Source organism: Silurus meridionalis, chromosome 3, assembly GCF_014805685.1.
Source record: "Silurus meridionalis isolate SWU-2019-XX chromosome 3, ASM1480568v1, whole genome shotgun sequence".
NCBI classification, from domain to species: Eukaryota; Metazoa; Chordata; class Actinopteri; order Siluriformes; family Siluridae; genus Silurus; species Silurus meridionalis.
In genome coordinates, this window is record NC_060886.1 from 29,949,640 (window position 1) to 29,968,655 (window position 19,016).

General features: G+C 39.9%; 1 long non-coding RNA gene across 1 annotated transcript in view; it reads left to right on the forward strand.

The window, feature by feature from the left end:
* LOC124382698 overlaps positions 1-17,125 on the forward strand; it is a 31,031-nt gene extending 13,906 nt beyond the window's left edge. Inside the window, exon 2 of the long non-coding RNA XR_006925115.1 lies at positions 16,194-17,125. This is a non-coding gene — a long non-coding RNA (uncharacterized LOC124382698). The remainder of the gene's footprint in view (positions 1-16,193) is intronic.
* The last annotated feature ends 1,891 nt before the right edge of the window (positions 17,126-19,016 follow it).

Below are 19,016 nucleotides of genomic sequence, written 5' to 3' on the forward strand. Positions count from 1 at the left end.
GTCGTATCTGGATCGCTCAGCATAAACGTACCATTATAAGGAACGAACTGCGAGGCAGTAAACGTATACATTCTTTTCTACAACTCTATAAACGCTTTATTTCAGTAAAGCCGCTTCGAGACGTCACCATTGTTAAAATCTCTCTCCAAATGAAAAATGAATTCAATTGAATTACTCTATTAAAAGGAAAATGGACATTGGAAATCCTCCACATAAATCAGCTGAAACACTTTGTAGTCTCTATAGGAAAGATGTCACATCACTTGAAAACCTCCAGATGATGTGATCTCACCGCTTTGTCATCAATCACGTATATAATTTGCTGTACAGGTAATACCGGATGTTGCCGAACTCTATATCTGTTTTCATCCTTGGAGAAATATAGCGGAACTGGAGTTCATATAAAACAAGTGGCAGAAATTGATGTTCTTCTTAATAATGGCAGAAGAAAATGTGTTCCATAAGGTTAGGAAGTGGAGCCCCTGGTATATAAATACAACATATGGACAAAAGGTCCTGAGCATAAGGTTGGGGTGTGATTTTAAACATTATATTTCACATTATAGCCACTCTTCTGGGTAGATGTTCCACTAGATTTTGGAGTGTGCTTGTGGAGATTTGTGTTCATGCAGATACAAGGGCAGGGAAGAAAATCTTCCAATACAACCCATGTTAAGCAGATCTTCATAGAGCTCTCTTTGTGCACATTGTCATGCTGGAACAGGTTTGGGTCTCCAAGTTCAAGTGAATGAACCGCATACGACTGTAAAAGATCTCGTGTCGAAATACTTTTGTGTCTAGTGCACTTCTAGTTCCTTCTCAGTAATTATTAATTGAAAAACACAGAATTCAGTTCACTGATTTGTACAAAGTATTTTCACTAAACGTAGTAGCAAAAGTAGTGAGAGATCGGAATGTGTGTTCACACTCATCAGAAACACGTGAATTCATTGATTTGGTCTGTTCCATAAAAACAATCGTAATATAACATTTATGTGGATTTTGTTTGCACTGCAAGTTAACTGGATTGAGTGTTATATGACTTGTAAGTGGAGGATTATTGGTTGGTTTGACAGACAGACAGATAGGTGTGCATAGTGACTGTATAATAGACAGACAGACAGACAGACAGATAGGTGTGTATAGTGACTGTATAACAGACAGACAGACAGACAGAGGTGTGTATAGTGACTGTATAATAGACAGACAGACAGACAGACAGATAGATGTGTATAGTGACTGTATAATAGACAGACAGACATACAGATAGATAGAAGTGTGTTTAGTGACCGTATAATAGACAGACAGACAGACAGACAGAGACAGACATATAGATAGGTCTGTTCAGTGACTGTATAACAGACAGACAGACATAAAGATAGAGGTGTGTTTAGTGACAGACAGACAGACAGACAGACAGACAGACAGATATTTTTGCACATCAACTTGGATTTGGTTTAGTTTTGAAGTTCAAGGTGGGTGGTATTTATTTTTTTTTTTGGTGCGGTTTGACATCCGTTAGTTAAAGCATGCATGCAATGCAAGGAATGCATTTGCAAGCTTGGAGCTGGAGTCAGGTGCAAATGATTAGGGCTTTAATGAGCAAGTCAGTAGCCTGGCCTTATATAAACACCGGCTGTTGAGTTTTATTGGTTTGGGTGGCACCACTCTTAGAAGAGGTCTAAACGTGGTTGAAAGAATCTGTCAATTCTAATGCAGTTTGAAAGAGTTGTTTACCAGTAGAGAAAGGTTTGCGTTTTTCCATATAAGCCACACAAACAAGAATATAGAGGTAAAGCAAAAAAAAAGTTGAATACAATAACACGCAGTCAGCGTTTCATGTAATCCCAAATTGTTTTGGGAGTTGAGGTCTGAGCTCTATAGCAAAAGATCTTCCACTCCAACCCATTTAAAGCAGATCTTCATCGTGCCCAGAAGTGTTGGAACATGTTTGAGACTCTTGGTTCACATGAAAGGAAAATTTCATGCTACAACATTCAAAACCATCCTATACAAATGTGTCTTGTGCTAACAGTTTGAGAAAGGAACCCCCCATGCCCTGCTAACAAACAGCTACAATGCTAGCTAGCTAAGTTAGATTCAGTTTTTACATTGGATTATTCAATAGTAGGCAAACCTACCAAATCAATCCTCTTTTATTGATTCATAATAAGCTAAATTACCAAGCACATGGTTTTTGAGCCAAAAGTTTCCTGTTCATCTCGTATTCATATCCATAATCAAAGAAATATGTTTGGATTGGTGCTTTAGGGAATTGCTAAGGAATAGATATAAAGAACTGTAGAGAAATATAAAATGCGCCATCTAGTTTATACAATCATAATCAGCCACTAAGGTATTTGAGTATTTGTGTAAGAGGTTCAGCTTCATCAACTATATTACACACATTAGATTAGATCAGATTTTGTGTACATAAAAATAAAAATGCAGTTCGCATCTATCCTGAAGTGCAAATATCAATACAGTACACATACATATACATGCTCACATCATGTGTAAATAATGTAATGAGGTATTGTCCAGTAATCATTAGGTGACTATAAAGAGATTAGAGTCATAATGGTTATTATATAAAACCAATTTATGTTAAATCAGAAACAATCTCCAAATAAATCTGCAAACACTCCAGGATCCTTCTTCCTGTCTGCCAGATCGCATTGCGTTTGCTCTTAGGACCCTCTATAAACCCCCTAAGTCATATTTCTTCCATAACCCTTGCAGAAAAGGCCAGTAAATTGTGAGACAGAGATGGACTGCTCCCAGCAATCTCCACTACAAGAAGGAGATAATAAAAGCAAATTGTATCCGGTGGTCAGTTTGATGTGATCAGAGAACAGCTTCGGTATGAAGCTCAGTCATGTCCCGGTAGACGAATTTAAATATCGCAATAAAATGGTAATCTATTTAAAGAATATTGCAGCGTTTACACTGTTAGATTCATTGTTATCGTGTAGTTTCCTGTTCATGCTTCCGAAATTCTGAACTATTCTCTGAGTCATGTGGATTATCTTTAGTCCATATGTGGCTCTTCGCCAAGTTCCGCTTGAACTAAGAGACCTAAACCTGTTCCGGCGTAGCTGTGCACAAAGCCAGCTCCATAAAAATCTGCTTTATATGGGTTGGAGTGGAAGATCTCCCCCTATAGAGCCCTGACCTCAACCCTATTAAACACCTTTGGGATGAATGTGAATGCTGACTTCACCTGACTTCACCCCTCCTCATTTATATCAGTTCCTGACTTTTGTAGCTGAAGGAGCACAAATCTCTACAAAATCTAGTGGAACACCTTCCAGAAGAGTGAAGGAATGGGATGTTCCAAAAGCACATAGAGGAATATTTAAAGGGGCCATAATGCATTACAAATCTAGTAACAGTATTTTATATACGTTATATACTACTTTATATTTATATATCTACACAACAAAGAAAACATTAATCACTACAGGGGTGAACAGAAGGATCTTTTTCAGGTTTTTGTTGTCTGTCTGTAATTTGTCACCATGTCACGCCACTGTCAGACTTTACCTGGAGAAAATTGCTGTCACAAGCTGTCATAAATGTCTTCAGTAAGACGCTGGGTGTCACGAGGTTTTAAAACGAATTCACAGCAGGGTCAGGAAACTGCAACCCATAGGGGCATTTTTGCCTTCCACCTGCCTCTAACATCTACTTCCTTCTGGTGCACTTTTATTTCCTCCAGCTTTGTCCTGTTTTGCTGTAGTGTCAAAAGATGATTTCAGCTTCCACAGTCCTCATTTTAGTGCCAGCGTTAATATTAGATAGGAACCTTCACTTGTATCTAAACCGCTTCTCTTCAATCGGAGACCATTCGGTGGTTCCACTTCAACAGCCTAAAGATCTACAAAGTTATTGATCAACTCAAGAACTTTGAGGATTGATTTTGACTGGAATTAATATCAACAGTCTGCTATAATGGTTCAGGACCACAGTTTGCATGAACAGCGCCGGTCACTGAACAATGATGTCGGTAACGAATGGACATTCGGGGTGGATGAGGACTGGTTTCTCAGGGAGTTTTTTCTTCACCACAGTCGCCACTGGCTTGCTCATTATAGACAAACATACAATTATAAGGAACAAACGTCTACATTCTTTCATGCAACTTTATAACCCTTTTATCTCTTTAAAACTGCTTTGAGACAATGTCCATTGTTAAAAGGGCTCTACTGATAAAATCTATTTGAATGAAACCACGTCCTATGAATGACCTATGAAATAAGCTGGTCATTTTCGAGACGTTCGACTTGTTCTACAGGGTGGGAAAAAAAATCGAACGTGGATTGAGTTGCATTCCCAGCTTCATAGTCATTGCATGGGAGTGTTACTTTTGTAAAAAGCCAAATGTCCCAGTGTGGGTGGTGTTCCAGTGCGAGCGCATTTAAAGCTGCATTGTCTTTTTTTTTTTTTTTTCTCAGAGAAAACTATAACCATTCAAATGCAAGAAAGAATTGTCTTCATACCCAACTCTCCTCTCCTGTTGAATGGAAATCTCAGAATTTCCGGAATACAATGTCATCTTAACTACAAATACATAAAATATGGTAAAGGTATATATTTGTGCTAGTGGTGGTGGTAATGGTATATGTCTATAAACTATCACAACTATAGATGTTCAAGCAACAATATCGCCACCCTTGGGCCCTTGTGCAAGGCCCTTATCCCTCTGTGCTCCAGGGGCACTGTATCATGACTCTGAGCTTCCTAACATCGCTGGGATATTAGAAAAATTTTAATATTATTTTTTTGTGTGCCCTCTTAATCTTTTGACATTAACTGTCAGATATTGACGATTTTGCTAATCTGCATCCATTGTTTTTGTCCTAAAAACTATTTTACGGTCAGTTTTGTGGACACCTGACCATCACAACCATGTGTTCGTTGACCATTGCACTCCAGAGTTCCTCAGAATAAAGCTCCTCTGTTCTAGGAAGGTTTTCCACTAGATAAAACCAGGATATGCACTTTCTGTTTCAATATAGCTTCATACTGTAGAAACAATGCACTCTGTATTAAACTGTCAGTTATTTATTTATTTATTTATTTCACTAATTAAGTTCTGTTAATTTATTTAGCATTTCTAATTATTCTAATTTCCTATTTGATTTGTTTTGTATCAGAAATAACACCTAAAATGTTAATTTCTACTGTTTTTAAACTTATAGCTGAGTTTTCAGTTTACATGCCCATAAAATGCAATTTTGTGCTCATTTGCTTTTAAAAAGTTTCAAAACTAAGTATCTCTTATATTTCCTACTGTCTAAATATCAAAATATTTGCAATTTTAATTAAATAATAAGTGTTTAGTATGGAAGCAGTAAAAGTGGGGTATATTGCTGTAGATGATGCAGTACATTTACATGATTTTACAGTAGGGTGCCGTGTTTGGTAATAGCAGTACTATACCGTAAAAGCTGAAAATGGTTGTAGACCCTTTGTAAATTTACACTGTTTTAGCGTATAAGCACCAAATTTAGGGTTATGAGCATCTTGTATTTGAGTAGAAGGGGCTGGTGGATAAGAATGTTCCAGGACAGAAATGTCTCTCTCTATTCCAATACATTTTGTGTAAGACATTTAAGGCTTCCTGATAGGGAGTAGAGCTTACTTTGACTCAAACATCTGGCCGTCATAAACCAAAATAAATTAAAAAGCAATGGAAAAACGATGTCGTTTCAAGCATCTTTCTTCAAATTTGGCTTATGGAGATTAAAAGACATGCCAAGTGTTCACAAAAGCAACCCTGTGCAAAGCGCTCGCAAGAATATTTGACATTTAAGGCCCAGCCAGTTGATTCTACGACTCCAGGGATTGTACAAAATAAAATAAAAAAAGAATATCAGTGTTTCACGCTGCCGACTTCCAATTCTAAAATGGAAACGAGTACATCTGTGCCAAGCCTAACATCAGAGCAGGATCAAGATCTTCTGGATTTAAACCATACGAATATGTGCTTTAATGCCATTTTGCTTTGTATGTATAACACTAATGAAAAGCTGGTGCAACTCGAATTGTATTTTCTTTGGCTGGAGAAACGACTGAATGATTTTAATTGCAGGATTTGTGATTTTCTAGAGAACATACCCGTGGTTTGGTTGGTTGTAATGTACAAATGTATCCATATTTCCATCAAGTGAAATCTGTGAAAAGTGTAGAGAGTCTTCTATGGACTCTGAGAAACATGGGTATGCTTGTGAAAGAACTTGCGAGACCAGAAGAGAAGATGTGATCAGACTGCCTCACCCCCACAGTCAAACATGGAGCTGGAAGCTTAATGGTTGGGGTTGTTTTGGAGCAAAAGTTTACTATATACACTAGAGATTGTAAGATTTACTGATTTCGCATTGGCATTTATATACAAATATTAGTAGATGTGTAATACTTTGGTCACCAATAATTTGTGACCGATATTTGATATTGATATCAGTCTTTCAAGCATCCTGAGATTCACATAGAATACAGATTAACATGGCAGAGGTAGAGCTGTACCTTCCTGCAAACAGAACAGGAGAAAAACATCTGGTTTTATAAATGTTTTTTTTATATGTTTTTGAAATTTTTATAATTGCTCAACTTGTCGAAGCTTGGGGGCAAATTCATTTCTATATACAGCTGTGATTGTGGCAGCAGCAGAATGATCAGGCTCTGTCTCCCTACTATTGTTGCAAAGCCTCCAACAAAACGTCCTCCTCACCACATGACCACAGCTTTGTACACTGGCACCTCTGTGAGCCCCCCGGCCTCTCAATGCCACAACCAACCATCTCCCCACTGCCTACAGATCCAACAAAGCCACACTATCCCTCTTGGCCTCAAATTGTCTTGTGCACACAAAGTACACAGACACTACAGTGTTCTACCCAACGCTAAAACCCAAACACTGTTTAGTCAGGGTTTTCAATGAAATGAACAATACCATATCCTAAAACTGGAGAAAACTCAACTTTGGCCCTTCAGCTTAAATATTCAGAAATATAAAATATTAGAACTATTCGGCCATCAAGCTCCCTTGTGTCAGAAGTGTGCAAGTGATCAAAGTGGCACATGAGTAAAAAAAAATAAAGAAGAAAAATCAGGACGGGGCTGTTTTTATGCCCACCACGGCTCCGCCGCTACAATAAAGGCTCATGGAACATTTAAGCCCCAGATCACGTCTGCCACAAGCTGTTTTTCCATGTAGGGCTTGGCAAAAGATACTAAGCGCAGCAGCAAAACACCAACCGCCCGATTTGGCACACTTTCTACCCCTCCAGGCAATCTGCTTTCAGAAAATCTAACGTTCTGACTCGTTTCCAAAACGGCACCTCGTGCAGATTTTCGTTTCCGCCTCTATTCGCAAATATTCACATATTTTTATATCTCCTTTGACAGCCTTGCACTGGGTATCGCCGTATCTGCAACGGGTTCGCGAGACGTTCCAAGAAAACACTAATTTATTATTTTATGGCACCTGCTTTATCTACATTTGTTCAGGGTTTTTTTTGGGGGGGTTTTGGATCTGGGGATTTTTTATGTCTTTCCCGACTACTCGCCTACAGGCTATAATTGGGTGTGATCTCTTCCAGGATGACTCCACCTCCAAATTAGCTTCTAGCTCTAGACATCTTCACAACACCAACTAAGGGAACATTATCTGGATGATCAGTGTTGAATTCCTGTTTCATTACCATCTGGCGACCATATTAGTTTGATTTATTCCTTCAATTTGTCAGCAGTTTGTCAATCCAAAGTAAGACACATGAACAAAGTCATCCAGTTTATCGGAAGATCTTCATCACTTCCTCGTAAACTCGGAGTCTGACGAGTCACATCTGGTGCCTCGTAATGAATTAGTGTTTGAAATGTAATGCTGCATGAAGATTTGGGTTTTTTTTGTTTACGGATATTCATAAATACAAGGTGTATCAGGCTCTACAGACTTAATCTGATCCTGTTTTAGACCAAGACAATTAATGTGCATTTTGTGGACCCTGTGTTTTCCTTTTAAACATCTTTCTTTCTCTTTCTCTCTTTGACATAATATTCATCATATTCCAAGGCCTCATCACATTGATTTCATTATTATAATAATACTTTGAGTCAGTGTGTCATATTTGTGTGTTTCATGGCATGTCAGTGTGTTTTTGGCCACGGTTTTGTCTCTTTGTTCATGTTCGTCGAGTCGTAAATATGGACTTGAGGATGTGAATTGCTTGTTGTTATCAGTCAGCACACAGATCCTGAGTTCAAACATGTCAGGCTGAGTCTAAAACCCAGCTTTCCTACTTAGGATATTGGCGCTGCAGTATCTCAAGGAACAGATCAACCTGTGTGTGTGTGTGTGTGTGTGTGTGTGTGTGTGTGTGTGTGTGTGTGTGTGTGTGTGTGTGTAAATATCTATATATACTTATTCACATCAGCACAAAAGTTAACGATGCGTTGCATCGATTTTTAAAAAGTGTGCATCAGATGCAAGTTGGTATTTGTATCACGATGCATGGTTTTGAACATATTTGCATCAGTAAAAAAACTATTTATTTATATATAATTATTAGTAGATACGTGATACTTTTATTATTTTGAAAATAACCAATAATTTTGTTTTCAATGTAAACCGATTTCACGCTAAACTGTTTCTTGAGGCAGAACGAGGCGTGTCCTAAAAGTCACATAGAATAGAGATTAACTTGGCAGAGGTAGAGCTGTACCTTCCTCCAGACACAACGGGAAAACAGCGTCTGGTTAGACGTCAGAAGCCATTTAAATAAACTGATGATTTACTGTATGTCTGAATGAAAAAAACACAAACAAAAGGGAACAACCTGTACTATATTCATCTTAAATGCATCGTATCGAGATACGAATCACATCGAATCACATTTTTATATATCTAAAAAACAAACAAGTTTCAGACGAATAAAGCCAGTAGCTTCCCCCATGGTAAGCAGGCTTCGAAGTCATTTATTACAAGGCAGAACAATTTCATTACTGGAGCATGAACATGTACCCAGACTAAAAAAAGAAAAGGGAGAGGAATTATGGGGCCTGTAGGACATTTATGAAAGTCAGTGCGGGACAATAAACATCATGGTCCATTAGGGCAAGTGCACTGCTTCTTCCCAGCATGTGCAGTGTCCATTGAGTCTTTACATAGCTGTCGCGTGGTGGAAAAAAAGATGCCGAGTGCCAGTTCTATGGCATTTTACGCCTCGAGCATGGATGTTCTTTTCTACGGTAACTAATGGGCAGCTGAATTCTCCAACTTCTCCCCTTTTTGACTTTCCAATACAACTTCATCTGCTTTCTTCTCTCGTTTGACCACTCGTCAAAACCAGGGTATTCTGTTGGATGTTTGTCACTCCGTTGTGGATGAATATATAGTCATATAAGTTCTAAAAACCTCCATGGTTTGCGTAGCACCAAGACCCACGTCAAGATCAAACTCAAGATAACATTTTTTTTCTTCTTTCTGTTGATGCAAAAACATTTGCCCTGAAGGATTTTTGCGCTTGATGGCGTTTTCAGTACACAAGTTCCTCTAAACGATGATACGGATGGATATAAAATATGCGGTCAAAAAGCTGAATTCAGTCCCAGAATGTCGGGTCAAAGCAAACCCCATGACCATCTAAGATGGCTGCCAAAGAGCACAGTTCCTACACTCTACAGAGCTCCCACTCACCCAGATTCTGATTCGCCAGATTCTGACTGTGTGTTGAATTAATCACCAACACTCCCAACCCTGTGTTATCAGACTGAGCATTTGCTCTGTCGCTTTTTGAGAAGTTTGTCTTTGTGCTACATGATAAAGTTCCAGATCTGATTGCACTAGACAATGTTTGAGGCTATATTATTAGGTTATTATGGTTTAAAATCTTTGCATATTTATATTCTTTTACGTTGTCATTATGGGGTATTGTTTGTCGAATCTTTGTGAACGCACATCATGATATAACTTGATATAACCATTTTTGTCATTTCCACGCAACGCCATGTTTTGCATCTGAAGATAAAAGTGTCATTGATCCGTCACGGCTCGTAGGCAGCCATCAAGGTACCAGATAGACATACGAGCGTCAGCATAATCCCCCTTTAAGTGTCTCAAAATCTTTTCCGATATCCGTATAAGTCATGGATAATGGCTTAAAACGGTGCCAAGGTTTGGTTTCAGTCCATAATGCGACAGGCCTTATTAATCACAGCCGACAAATTGTCAATTTGCACAGCACAGTGGTGCCATAATTGCTTATTAAACATGCAGATAGCTGGAGCGAAACATAATTAGTCCTCCCCATGCATGGATGCGTTGCAGCTGGGGGACAGAAGAAGACCAGAGAGGTATACGGAAGGATGTGCAATTCACTGAAATTCCCCATCTCTCTATAATTCCCAAACCTACCCTGAGGGGTCTTTTTTTATTTTTTATTCTATACCCCCCACCATCCTGCCACAGTTTGGCGTGCCTCCATGAAGCCCGGACGCTGTTTGGTCCTTCCAATAAATCTAAATAAATTATAGTCAGCAAGTCGAACCCACTCCAGGGGGGGATTATTATCTTTTGTCTTACTTTCCTTCTTTTTTCTTTTTTTTTTTTTTTGATGTTCCAACAAAGACAGATGAGGCTGAGTACAAGATCCTTACCGAAACCTTGGATGTAGATGCTGAGCTCTAATGAAAAGCATTTTTCAAAGAGAAAATACAAGTTTCATGCGGACGGTCCAGGTGAAGCTGGTCACCAAGAGTACCAGACGAAGAGAACGAATACGTCTACGTCCAGCTTCTACGTCTCCGAGAAGGGATTATGGAAAGCCGAATGAACAGGCACAGCAGGATGCAGTCGCCAGAGGTTTATTTTTCCCGGGCGAATTTCCATTTCAATGGAGGGCTGGAAAGAAGACGACGCTTGCTTGGTACAAAGAGTGACACAAAGTAGAGAAGCAGGACTGACATCTCCTTCGTAAACAAATATTGAATTTATTTTGAACAAAGATTTCACGAGAGTATTGCCGGACTGCGCTAGTCACGAGTATCTAGTATCGCTAGAATCAGAATGATCTGTTTGATCGTGATGGCTTTACAGCACTGGGATACATTTTTCATCGTATATTAATTTGATGCTTCAAATGCAAAATGAGGGACATCCTTCATTCGGAGACGTCTTTTGTTTATTCCATGATGTATTATCCTGCGCATGCTTGCTAGCACCGTTCATGACAAATACCGCTAATCCAAATGAGAAACAGCGAGTCGAAATGCCAAACCAGTGGGGGGAACAACCAAGGACACGGTGCCAGGATTCTGCCTAGTAACATTCTGGAAAATGGCCACGACTGGCATAGCAGGGGAGCAGATGGGCCCAGAGAGACCAAGACCTGGAGGTCAGACCTGAAGGCAACATATGGGGGGAATAAATGGGGGGAAAAAAAGCAGCGTAAATGATTTTCTCAACCTTCAGGCACGATAGGAACTGGGCAAGAATGGAGGAACGGGCAATCAAACACACAATAAAAGTAGCTCAGAATTAGTGCAGTGCAGAATTAGTTTTCAGTGGAAATGCAAAAGTGTTGCGGGAAATTTCCGTACATACAAACACTGATTACATTATTACATGTGATTTTTATTTATTTATTTATTTATTTATTTATTGTCCTGCTCTATGGTGCACCACGATGTCTGCATTTTCACCATCTTTGTTTTAAACCTATTATATTGCAAAATGTGCACTTCTGCTATTCATTTCTTGATGAATTATCTGAGAGCTTTAAAAGTATTTTTTCAACCACAGAAAGTCAGCTTTTAAATGAATCACAAAGCTGGAGTCTTATGGATCGATGGTTTTCTCGGTAATGAGCACAACTCAGGATGTAGAGATACTGTATTGCATTGTTTCCCTGCAGGAACCGTATAGAAGTGCTCACTTTAATACCACACTATATAATTCACTGTAGTTGGTATACTGTTTATGAGCATTATGAAAAGGACTGAGTTTTGGCTCAAATTTTACCAGTACTTATTTTCCCAGTGGCAGGTTGTGCATTTTCACCCCCAAGCCCTACCTACCTGAATCAATCCACCTCTTAGTAACGTCATTATGACGCCATCAATATTAGTATAGAGAAACGCAGTAGAACAGAGCGCTGCATCACACACAGGAATCTCATACAATGAGAATGAATGTCATTCAACACGTCTCCTTTCACTGGAGCCACAGCTGCACCTCCCGCATGCATCATCTCCAGCAGATGCATCGATATTCACCAAATCACCCCGGGTTTTTCCTGCATTTTTTTTTATGCATTTTTTTCAGTGCATTACAGTTTCCTAAGTTTTTTAAATGAAGGCAAATTGTGTATTTTTGTGCAAATTGTACAGGAAACAAAACGCAAAAGTACGGTTCATGACAAAGAAAAGCTCAGTTGCAATAATAAATGCGCTAAAAACTCGTACTGAATCCTCCCTTAGCAAAACTAATGCAGGATTTTTAACCAAACGCAGATGATCTCAGGTTTAACTCGGTTTCCGTTTTTTCTAAATGAATACCTCTGTAAAATGTTTGAATGTTACAGTAAAGTGATGGTATTAATATGCATCAAAAGCCTTCAGGGCTATTCCTTGCCCCAAAAATGATTCATGGTGGTGAGATGACCTGGTTTATGCATGCAGAAGAAGTAGTAGCACAATCAACATTATTTACACTCTTAATCTGTATCTTCTCATACGACCAGCACGTCAGAGCTAAACCACACATCAGTCAGGTTCGAGCTTCTGTGTCTGTTTGAGAGCGTCATCATAATTGTTGTCTCAATCGTGTCTCAATTCTCTCACAAATCTCTGATCACCGTATGTAAGGATCCAGTCAAATCCATATGATGTGAAACACAATTCTAGTTTGATTAGTGGTGGTAGATTGCAGGACTTTGCTTGTGCCGCTATCAGGAGTGCGAGAAAACCTGAAATACCATGCATCCTTCTGAATTTGAATCTCTTGCCTTGAAGTAACTCTCGAAGGAACATTCCCAAATATTTGCACACAAACTATTTGCATCATCTTTCAATGATTTATTTGGAAAATGAAAACAGAGGACGTTGCGAGTATTTCTCACAAACCCATTTGTAAATCAGGTAAACCCATGTGGGAACCTATTTATAGCAATTGGAACACATCCTTATTTAGAGCAACTTCCAATTATGCCATTTATATATACAGTGTGTGTGTATATATAGCAAGCAAAGAAGTTGAGGGTTGCGGGCCTTGGGTTATGATCAATGGGAGCTTGTTGCTGCTTGGATTTGAACTCGAAATCTCGAGCCAGAACCATTGATGCTACATTGGAAGAAGCAGAGATCTCTGCCCTACTAAAGCTGATGGCCTCATAGGTTTTAGATTCTCATGAGCAGACAAGATCTGTTGGTACAAATCCTATTGCCTGTTAAAAACTCTGCATTACGTACCTGTCCTTGGTACCTGGACAGTTTCTGGGCATGTAGCCTGAGAAAGCACTGTAAATGATCACCAAACACATGATGCAGCGAGTTTCCTTTAGATGCCCTTGTCTAAAAAAGTTCTTGCATAAGTTTCATAAAAATACAGGAAGCAAAACAGGTTTGTTCCAGATCAGTGCAAGTCCAAACTTTCCATGGTTGGATTTACTCAAAGTACTGTGGCATCCTGAGCCCATTTCTTAAAATACATCGTCAATGGTTGGCTGCTTTTCTGCTCTGCAGCTTAAACAATAGAGCTCAATACCATCAGTGCCCTGGAGAACACAGGGTATTGTTTTCTGGTACACCGCTGACCACTTCGAATGCAGATATCCGGCTCACGGAGCTGTGATAGTTACAGATTCCAAGAATATTAAAATGCTCCGAAAATCGGACACTCTAGAATTTGTCTTAATTAATCTGCCGCTTGGTTTCACACGCAGTGAGTAGATACAGTGATACATTTTCTTCTAATATCCTGGCATATAAGGACACTGGGGTCAGCCATGATACAGTGTCCGTAGAGCAGATTGGGTTATGGTCCTTGCTCAGGGGTCCAACAGTTGCAGCTTGGTTGTGCTGGGGCTCAAACCCCAAACCATCCAAATAGTAACTCAGAGCCTTAACCATTGAGCTACCACCTCGTCTTCACATGTCCCTGCTAATCAGGAAGCTGGGGTCAAAGCACAGGCTCAGCCATGATACAACACCCCTGGAGCAGATAGGGGGCGAGAGCCTTGCTCACTGGCCCACCAGTGGCAGCTGGGTTGGTGCTGAGGCTTGAACCCACAATCTTCCAAATAGTAGCCCATTAAGCTACCACCTTGTTGTCACATATGCAGGGTCTGGAGGTTAGATGTCCCTGGAGCAGATTGGGTATGTGCCTTGCTCAAGGGCCCACCAGTGGCAGCTTGGCAGTGATGGGCCTCAAACTCCCAATCTTCCAAACAATGCATTGAGCTACCACCTTGTTTTCACATATCCCTCCTTGTCAGGAAGCTGAGGTCTGAAGGTACAACACTGCCAAAACAGATAGGGGCAAGTGCCTTGCTCAAGGACCCACCAGTGGCAGCTTAGCTGTGCTGGGGCTTTAACCCCCCGACATTATGATCAGTAACCCAGAAAGGCATAACAGTAACCCTGTGAAAGTGTAGCCACTAGACCACCAATGGAGACTTTGTGATATGGTAAAGAAATGCACATCTTACATCTTTCTGCTTTTCTCTTTGCAAGTCAAATACATATCTTCATAAACATGTCACTAACTTGCAACATAATGAAAGTGGGCAGACTGACACAAATGTATTCCTTGTCAGTCTAGTGGTCGGACACCATCTTTTGGGAAATGCAGTCCAGACTAATTAGAGACTTGAGCTTCTACACATACACACATACACTCTACCTATACACCAATGGTAATTACTGTGCAGGCAAAGTCAAGGAGAACTGAAGGTCGGTGTAGCATTCATTTAGAGCGTAAATTAATAAAAATGCTGCATTACGTTGAACAAAATCCTGACGACAAGATTAAATTAGCTGGTAAACATGTCAAATTATATATATATATATATATATATATATATATATATATATATTATTATTATTATTATTATTTATAATTTTTTTTTACCATACGCTTGTCTGCTCATGTTCGATGAACCCTATGCATCAGTCATTCCATCTGCAGGTTTATGATCAGCACGGTGCATAAGCTGTTGTTTTTTTTGTCCCTTTTCTGATCAGATGATGGATGAGTCATTAAACAGGTGCTCAGATTTATATTATTAAACCAGCATGCAATGTCTAAATAAAGCGCTTCCAATCCATCTGCATGATGAATATATATATATATATATATATATATATATATATATATATATATATATATTGCCACCGATGAGACACTGAAGTTATGGATGATTAATAGGTAGCAGCGCTTACATACTAACTCAAATATGTTCCGTCACGCACACCCTATCCAAAGTACAATGTACAGTTATATACTCTATGGACAAAAGTATTGGAACAGCTAACTTGTGTATTCCCAAACTGTAGGATGTATCTGGATATGCTAGATTAAATGTTTCCTTCACCTGAACTAGGAGATCCAAACCTGTTCCAGCATGATGATGCCCCTGTGCACAAATCCTCATTCATGAAGATCTGCTTTACATGGGTTGTAGTGGAAGATCTCCAGCTATAGAATTTCAACCCTATTAAACACCTTTAGGGAGGAATGTGAATTCTGACTGCACCCCAGGCCTCCTCGCCTTCTCACCTGCATCAGTACCTGATTTTACTAAGAACCTTGGAGCTGAATAAAATCTCACAACTCTCAAAAATCCCAAAGGAACATCTTCCCGAAATTTTGAATGCTTATACAGTGTTATAAAAGCAAATGCGCACTCAATTTGGAATGGGCTGTTCAAATCAATTTCAGGCCTCCGGAAACAAGCTCCGCCCACTTTTTGTCTAAATGTAAATGAAATAAGCAACAAGACATTTACGTGGACACGTCCTTAGCTATAATAAACCGTTGACAGGTTTGGTGAACAGGCAAACGAAACCTCTTGATTTGCGCTGGTATGAATCGAGTCTCATGCTTAAGCATTCCCGACTTTTCTCAACCTTTTTAACGAATGACAGCGAAACCACGTAAAAAAGCATCTGAACCCTTTGAAATCTCTTTTCAGGGGTAAAAAAGAACACTGGGGACGTTTCCGCTCGACGCCTCGAGGATGAGGAAAGCCCCAAAGCTCTTGGGAAATTAGAGTGACATTTTGAAATCTCTCATGTTCTGCGTCTTCGTCTGCCTTCTCTGTCTACGTTCTGCTGGAAGGTAAAAATATTTCTTTGAACATGCTACCATGACACCAGGCTAGGAGTGACTGGCTTCAAGGAAATGCAAATGTGAGACTCGCAGAAGTTCATACTACTCCTCGTATCCAAAAACAAAACTGCCATCGTTCTCTGAAAAAGTTCGGTTTTAATGTGGAATATGAATCTGATTTTTTTTTTTTTTTTTTTTTGGGCCAAAGAAAATCATACATCTCAGCAGGCTTTTGGTAGAATCCCCAATTTTTGTAAATTTCCACCCTGAAACACAATATGAAGAATATTTTGATTGCAATTTTTGACACAATTGTGTAGGACGACTTTGGTTGCTGTAGCATTTAATTTTTCCCTTCAAATTGAACTAGGAGTCTCAAACTTGCTCCAGCATGACAATGCCACTATTCCATGGGTTGGAGTGGAAGATCTCCTGCTTTAAAACTCAATCCTATTCAACACCTTGGGAATGAAATTTTCATGCTGACTGCTCCCCCACGCCTCCTCACCTCACCTACATCTTTACCTTCCTCTGGTCACTTACTGGGCACAAAATCTCCAGGAGCACAATCCAAAATCAAGTGGAACGTCTTCCCAGAAGAATGGAGGTTACAATAAGAGCAAATGGGGACTAAATGTGGGGATGTTTCTAACATTGATCATCCTTCAATGCAAAGGTTTTTTTTTTCCATTTTCCTCCATATCATTTGTAAAAGTTTTTCCTCCGTTTTTCTATTCGATTTGCTCTGTTTTCATGTAACTGCCCTTTATCCATTAAAGCGTATTATTATTATTATTAATGTTGAAATTCTTTAGGTCAAACCAGGCAACCCCGTTCCCGTGAGGTTGCCGGAGCTATTAAATCTCTCGTTGCGTTCATGTACAAAATAATATAATGATGTTGCAATGTATCATAAAGATGTCTTTTAGCTTATTTTCACTAGAACGACAATCTGCCAAGCCCACAAATCCACATCTGGACCGTATCACGCTTATGATTTCATACAAATCTGTTTACCCGCAGCTGTGTTCAATTAAGTAACGCGTTCGGTTTCTATGAGTGTTGAGGAAAAAAAGTATTTGCCCGGGTTGGAGCAGAGGACGGCGGCTGAGATCCACAGTAGTTGAAGATTCCCACATTAAAAACAGACAAGTGTCAAATTGCTTAATTCCTGCTGGAAGATTTGAAACTACAATGTTGTGTAAAGCTTGCAGAGCACGTGAAGTCTTGAACAGTGGAAATTAATTCCGATGATTTTTTTGAAAGCCTCCCTAGAAGAAACAAACGGTTTAAGAGAAACATCATGCCGTGTTCTGAAGCCTTAAAAACCTGGGGAAATGCCAACCACTGGCGAGAGTAAAGCATTTGTCCCAATGTGTCGTACTGCATATACGCTGCTACGTCAGCATTCAGATATTAACTAATTGTACAATTTAGTCGTATTGCTATTGGCAAAAAGTCGAACCATCGTAACTCTGCGACTTCCTGTATACGATACTGATACGATACGGATTGAAGTTATACAGTAAAGACCTGACGATCGGATTAGTTCTTTTTGAACATCTCACCTACGCCACCAGCTACGTACCTGCCATTTTTGGCGATTATTGCCCCAATGGCTCCGCCCTCAATGCCCCACAAGCACACCATACAAATTATTCGCAACCTTCCATAAAAAAAGGTTAAACACATTAAAAAATCTTTGCAAAATTGTCTGAATTTATGTATGTTTACAGATAAAATGTATATTCAACTTCAGCAGGTCAATCATTTAAATGGGTCGAGTGCACTCACTGGCGCCCCTAGCTGTTTGCGCTTGGCAACCCCCTAGTTTGCATACGCCTAGTAACGGTGCTGGTACCAGACCTTTTCAAGCGCACTTGTGCCTGAGAGGGGACGTCTTCAGAAGGGTGGAGGTTCACATAACAGCAAATCGGGAGTGAATGTGGGGGAGGGGGAAGAAACACATAGCAATCTTATGCTCAGGTGTCCCTATAATGTATTCGAAACCAAACATTAACAGCCTGATTAGCTGGAACGAAGAATTCTTGGATTAGCTGAAAATCGCTTTGGATCTCTGATTGAAATCGCATGTAATTACGATTCAAATTTGCCTCCGAATCCGCAGATTCCCAAAACAAAAAAAGGTTGTTTTTTTCCAAAGCGTCTGATGGCGAACGCACGAGGAAACGGTTTTCCCATTAGCCAATCGGATGCTTTGCGATGCAAGACATAAGCATATGCTCAATTTGTCGCTGGGCACTGGTTCGCCTCCTGCCACGCCGGAGGGGAGTCGGATGGGGGGATGGTGAGACTGCAGAAAGGCCATCACAGAGACATGGGACGGGTGTCCATGGTGGATTCGTGGGGGTTGGAAGTTTTCCGAATAATGGGTCGAATTCCACAGGAGGCGTCGTGCACCATGCGAGCCTTTGTTTATAAAAGCCTGGAAGTAGGGGAGTAAGGGAGAGTGATTGTGCAAAAGATAAGGTCAGACGCTCGGCTCTCGGAGCGCTTCATTCTTCTTCAATGGACCGAAGCAAGCCCATTATATAGAATACGGGTGAAAATGAAGATAAGCCCGGCATTGTGTGTATTTAATTTTGTTTAGGCGTCACGCAGACACACAATAGACCATTCGGGGTCTGATTTACTCAACCAAAAAAAGGCTATCCAGGTCTAAAGA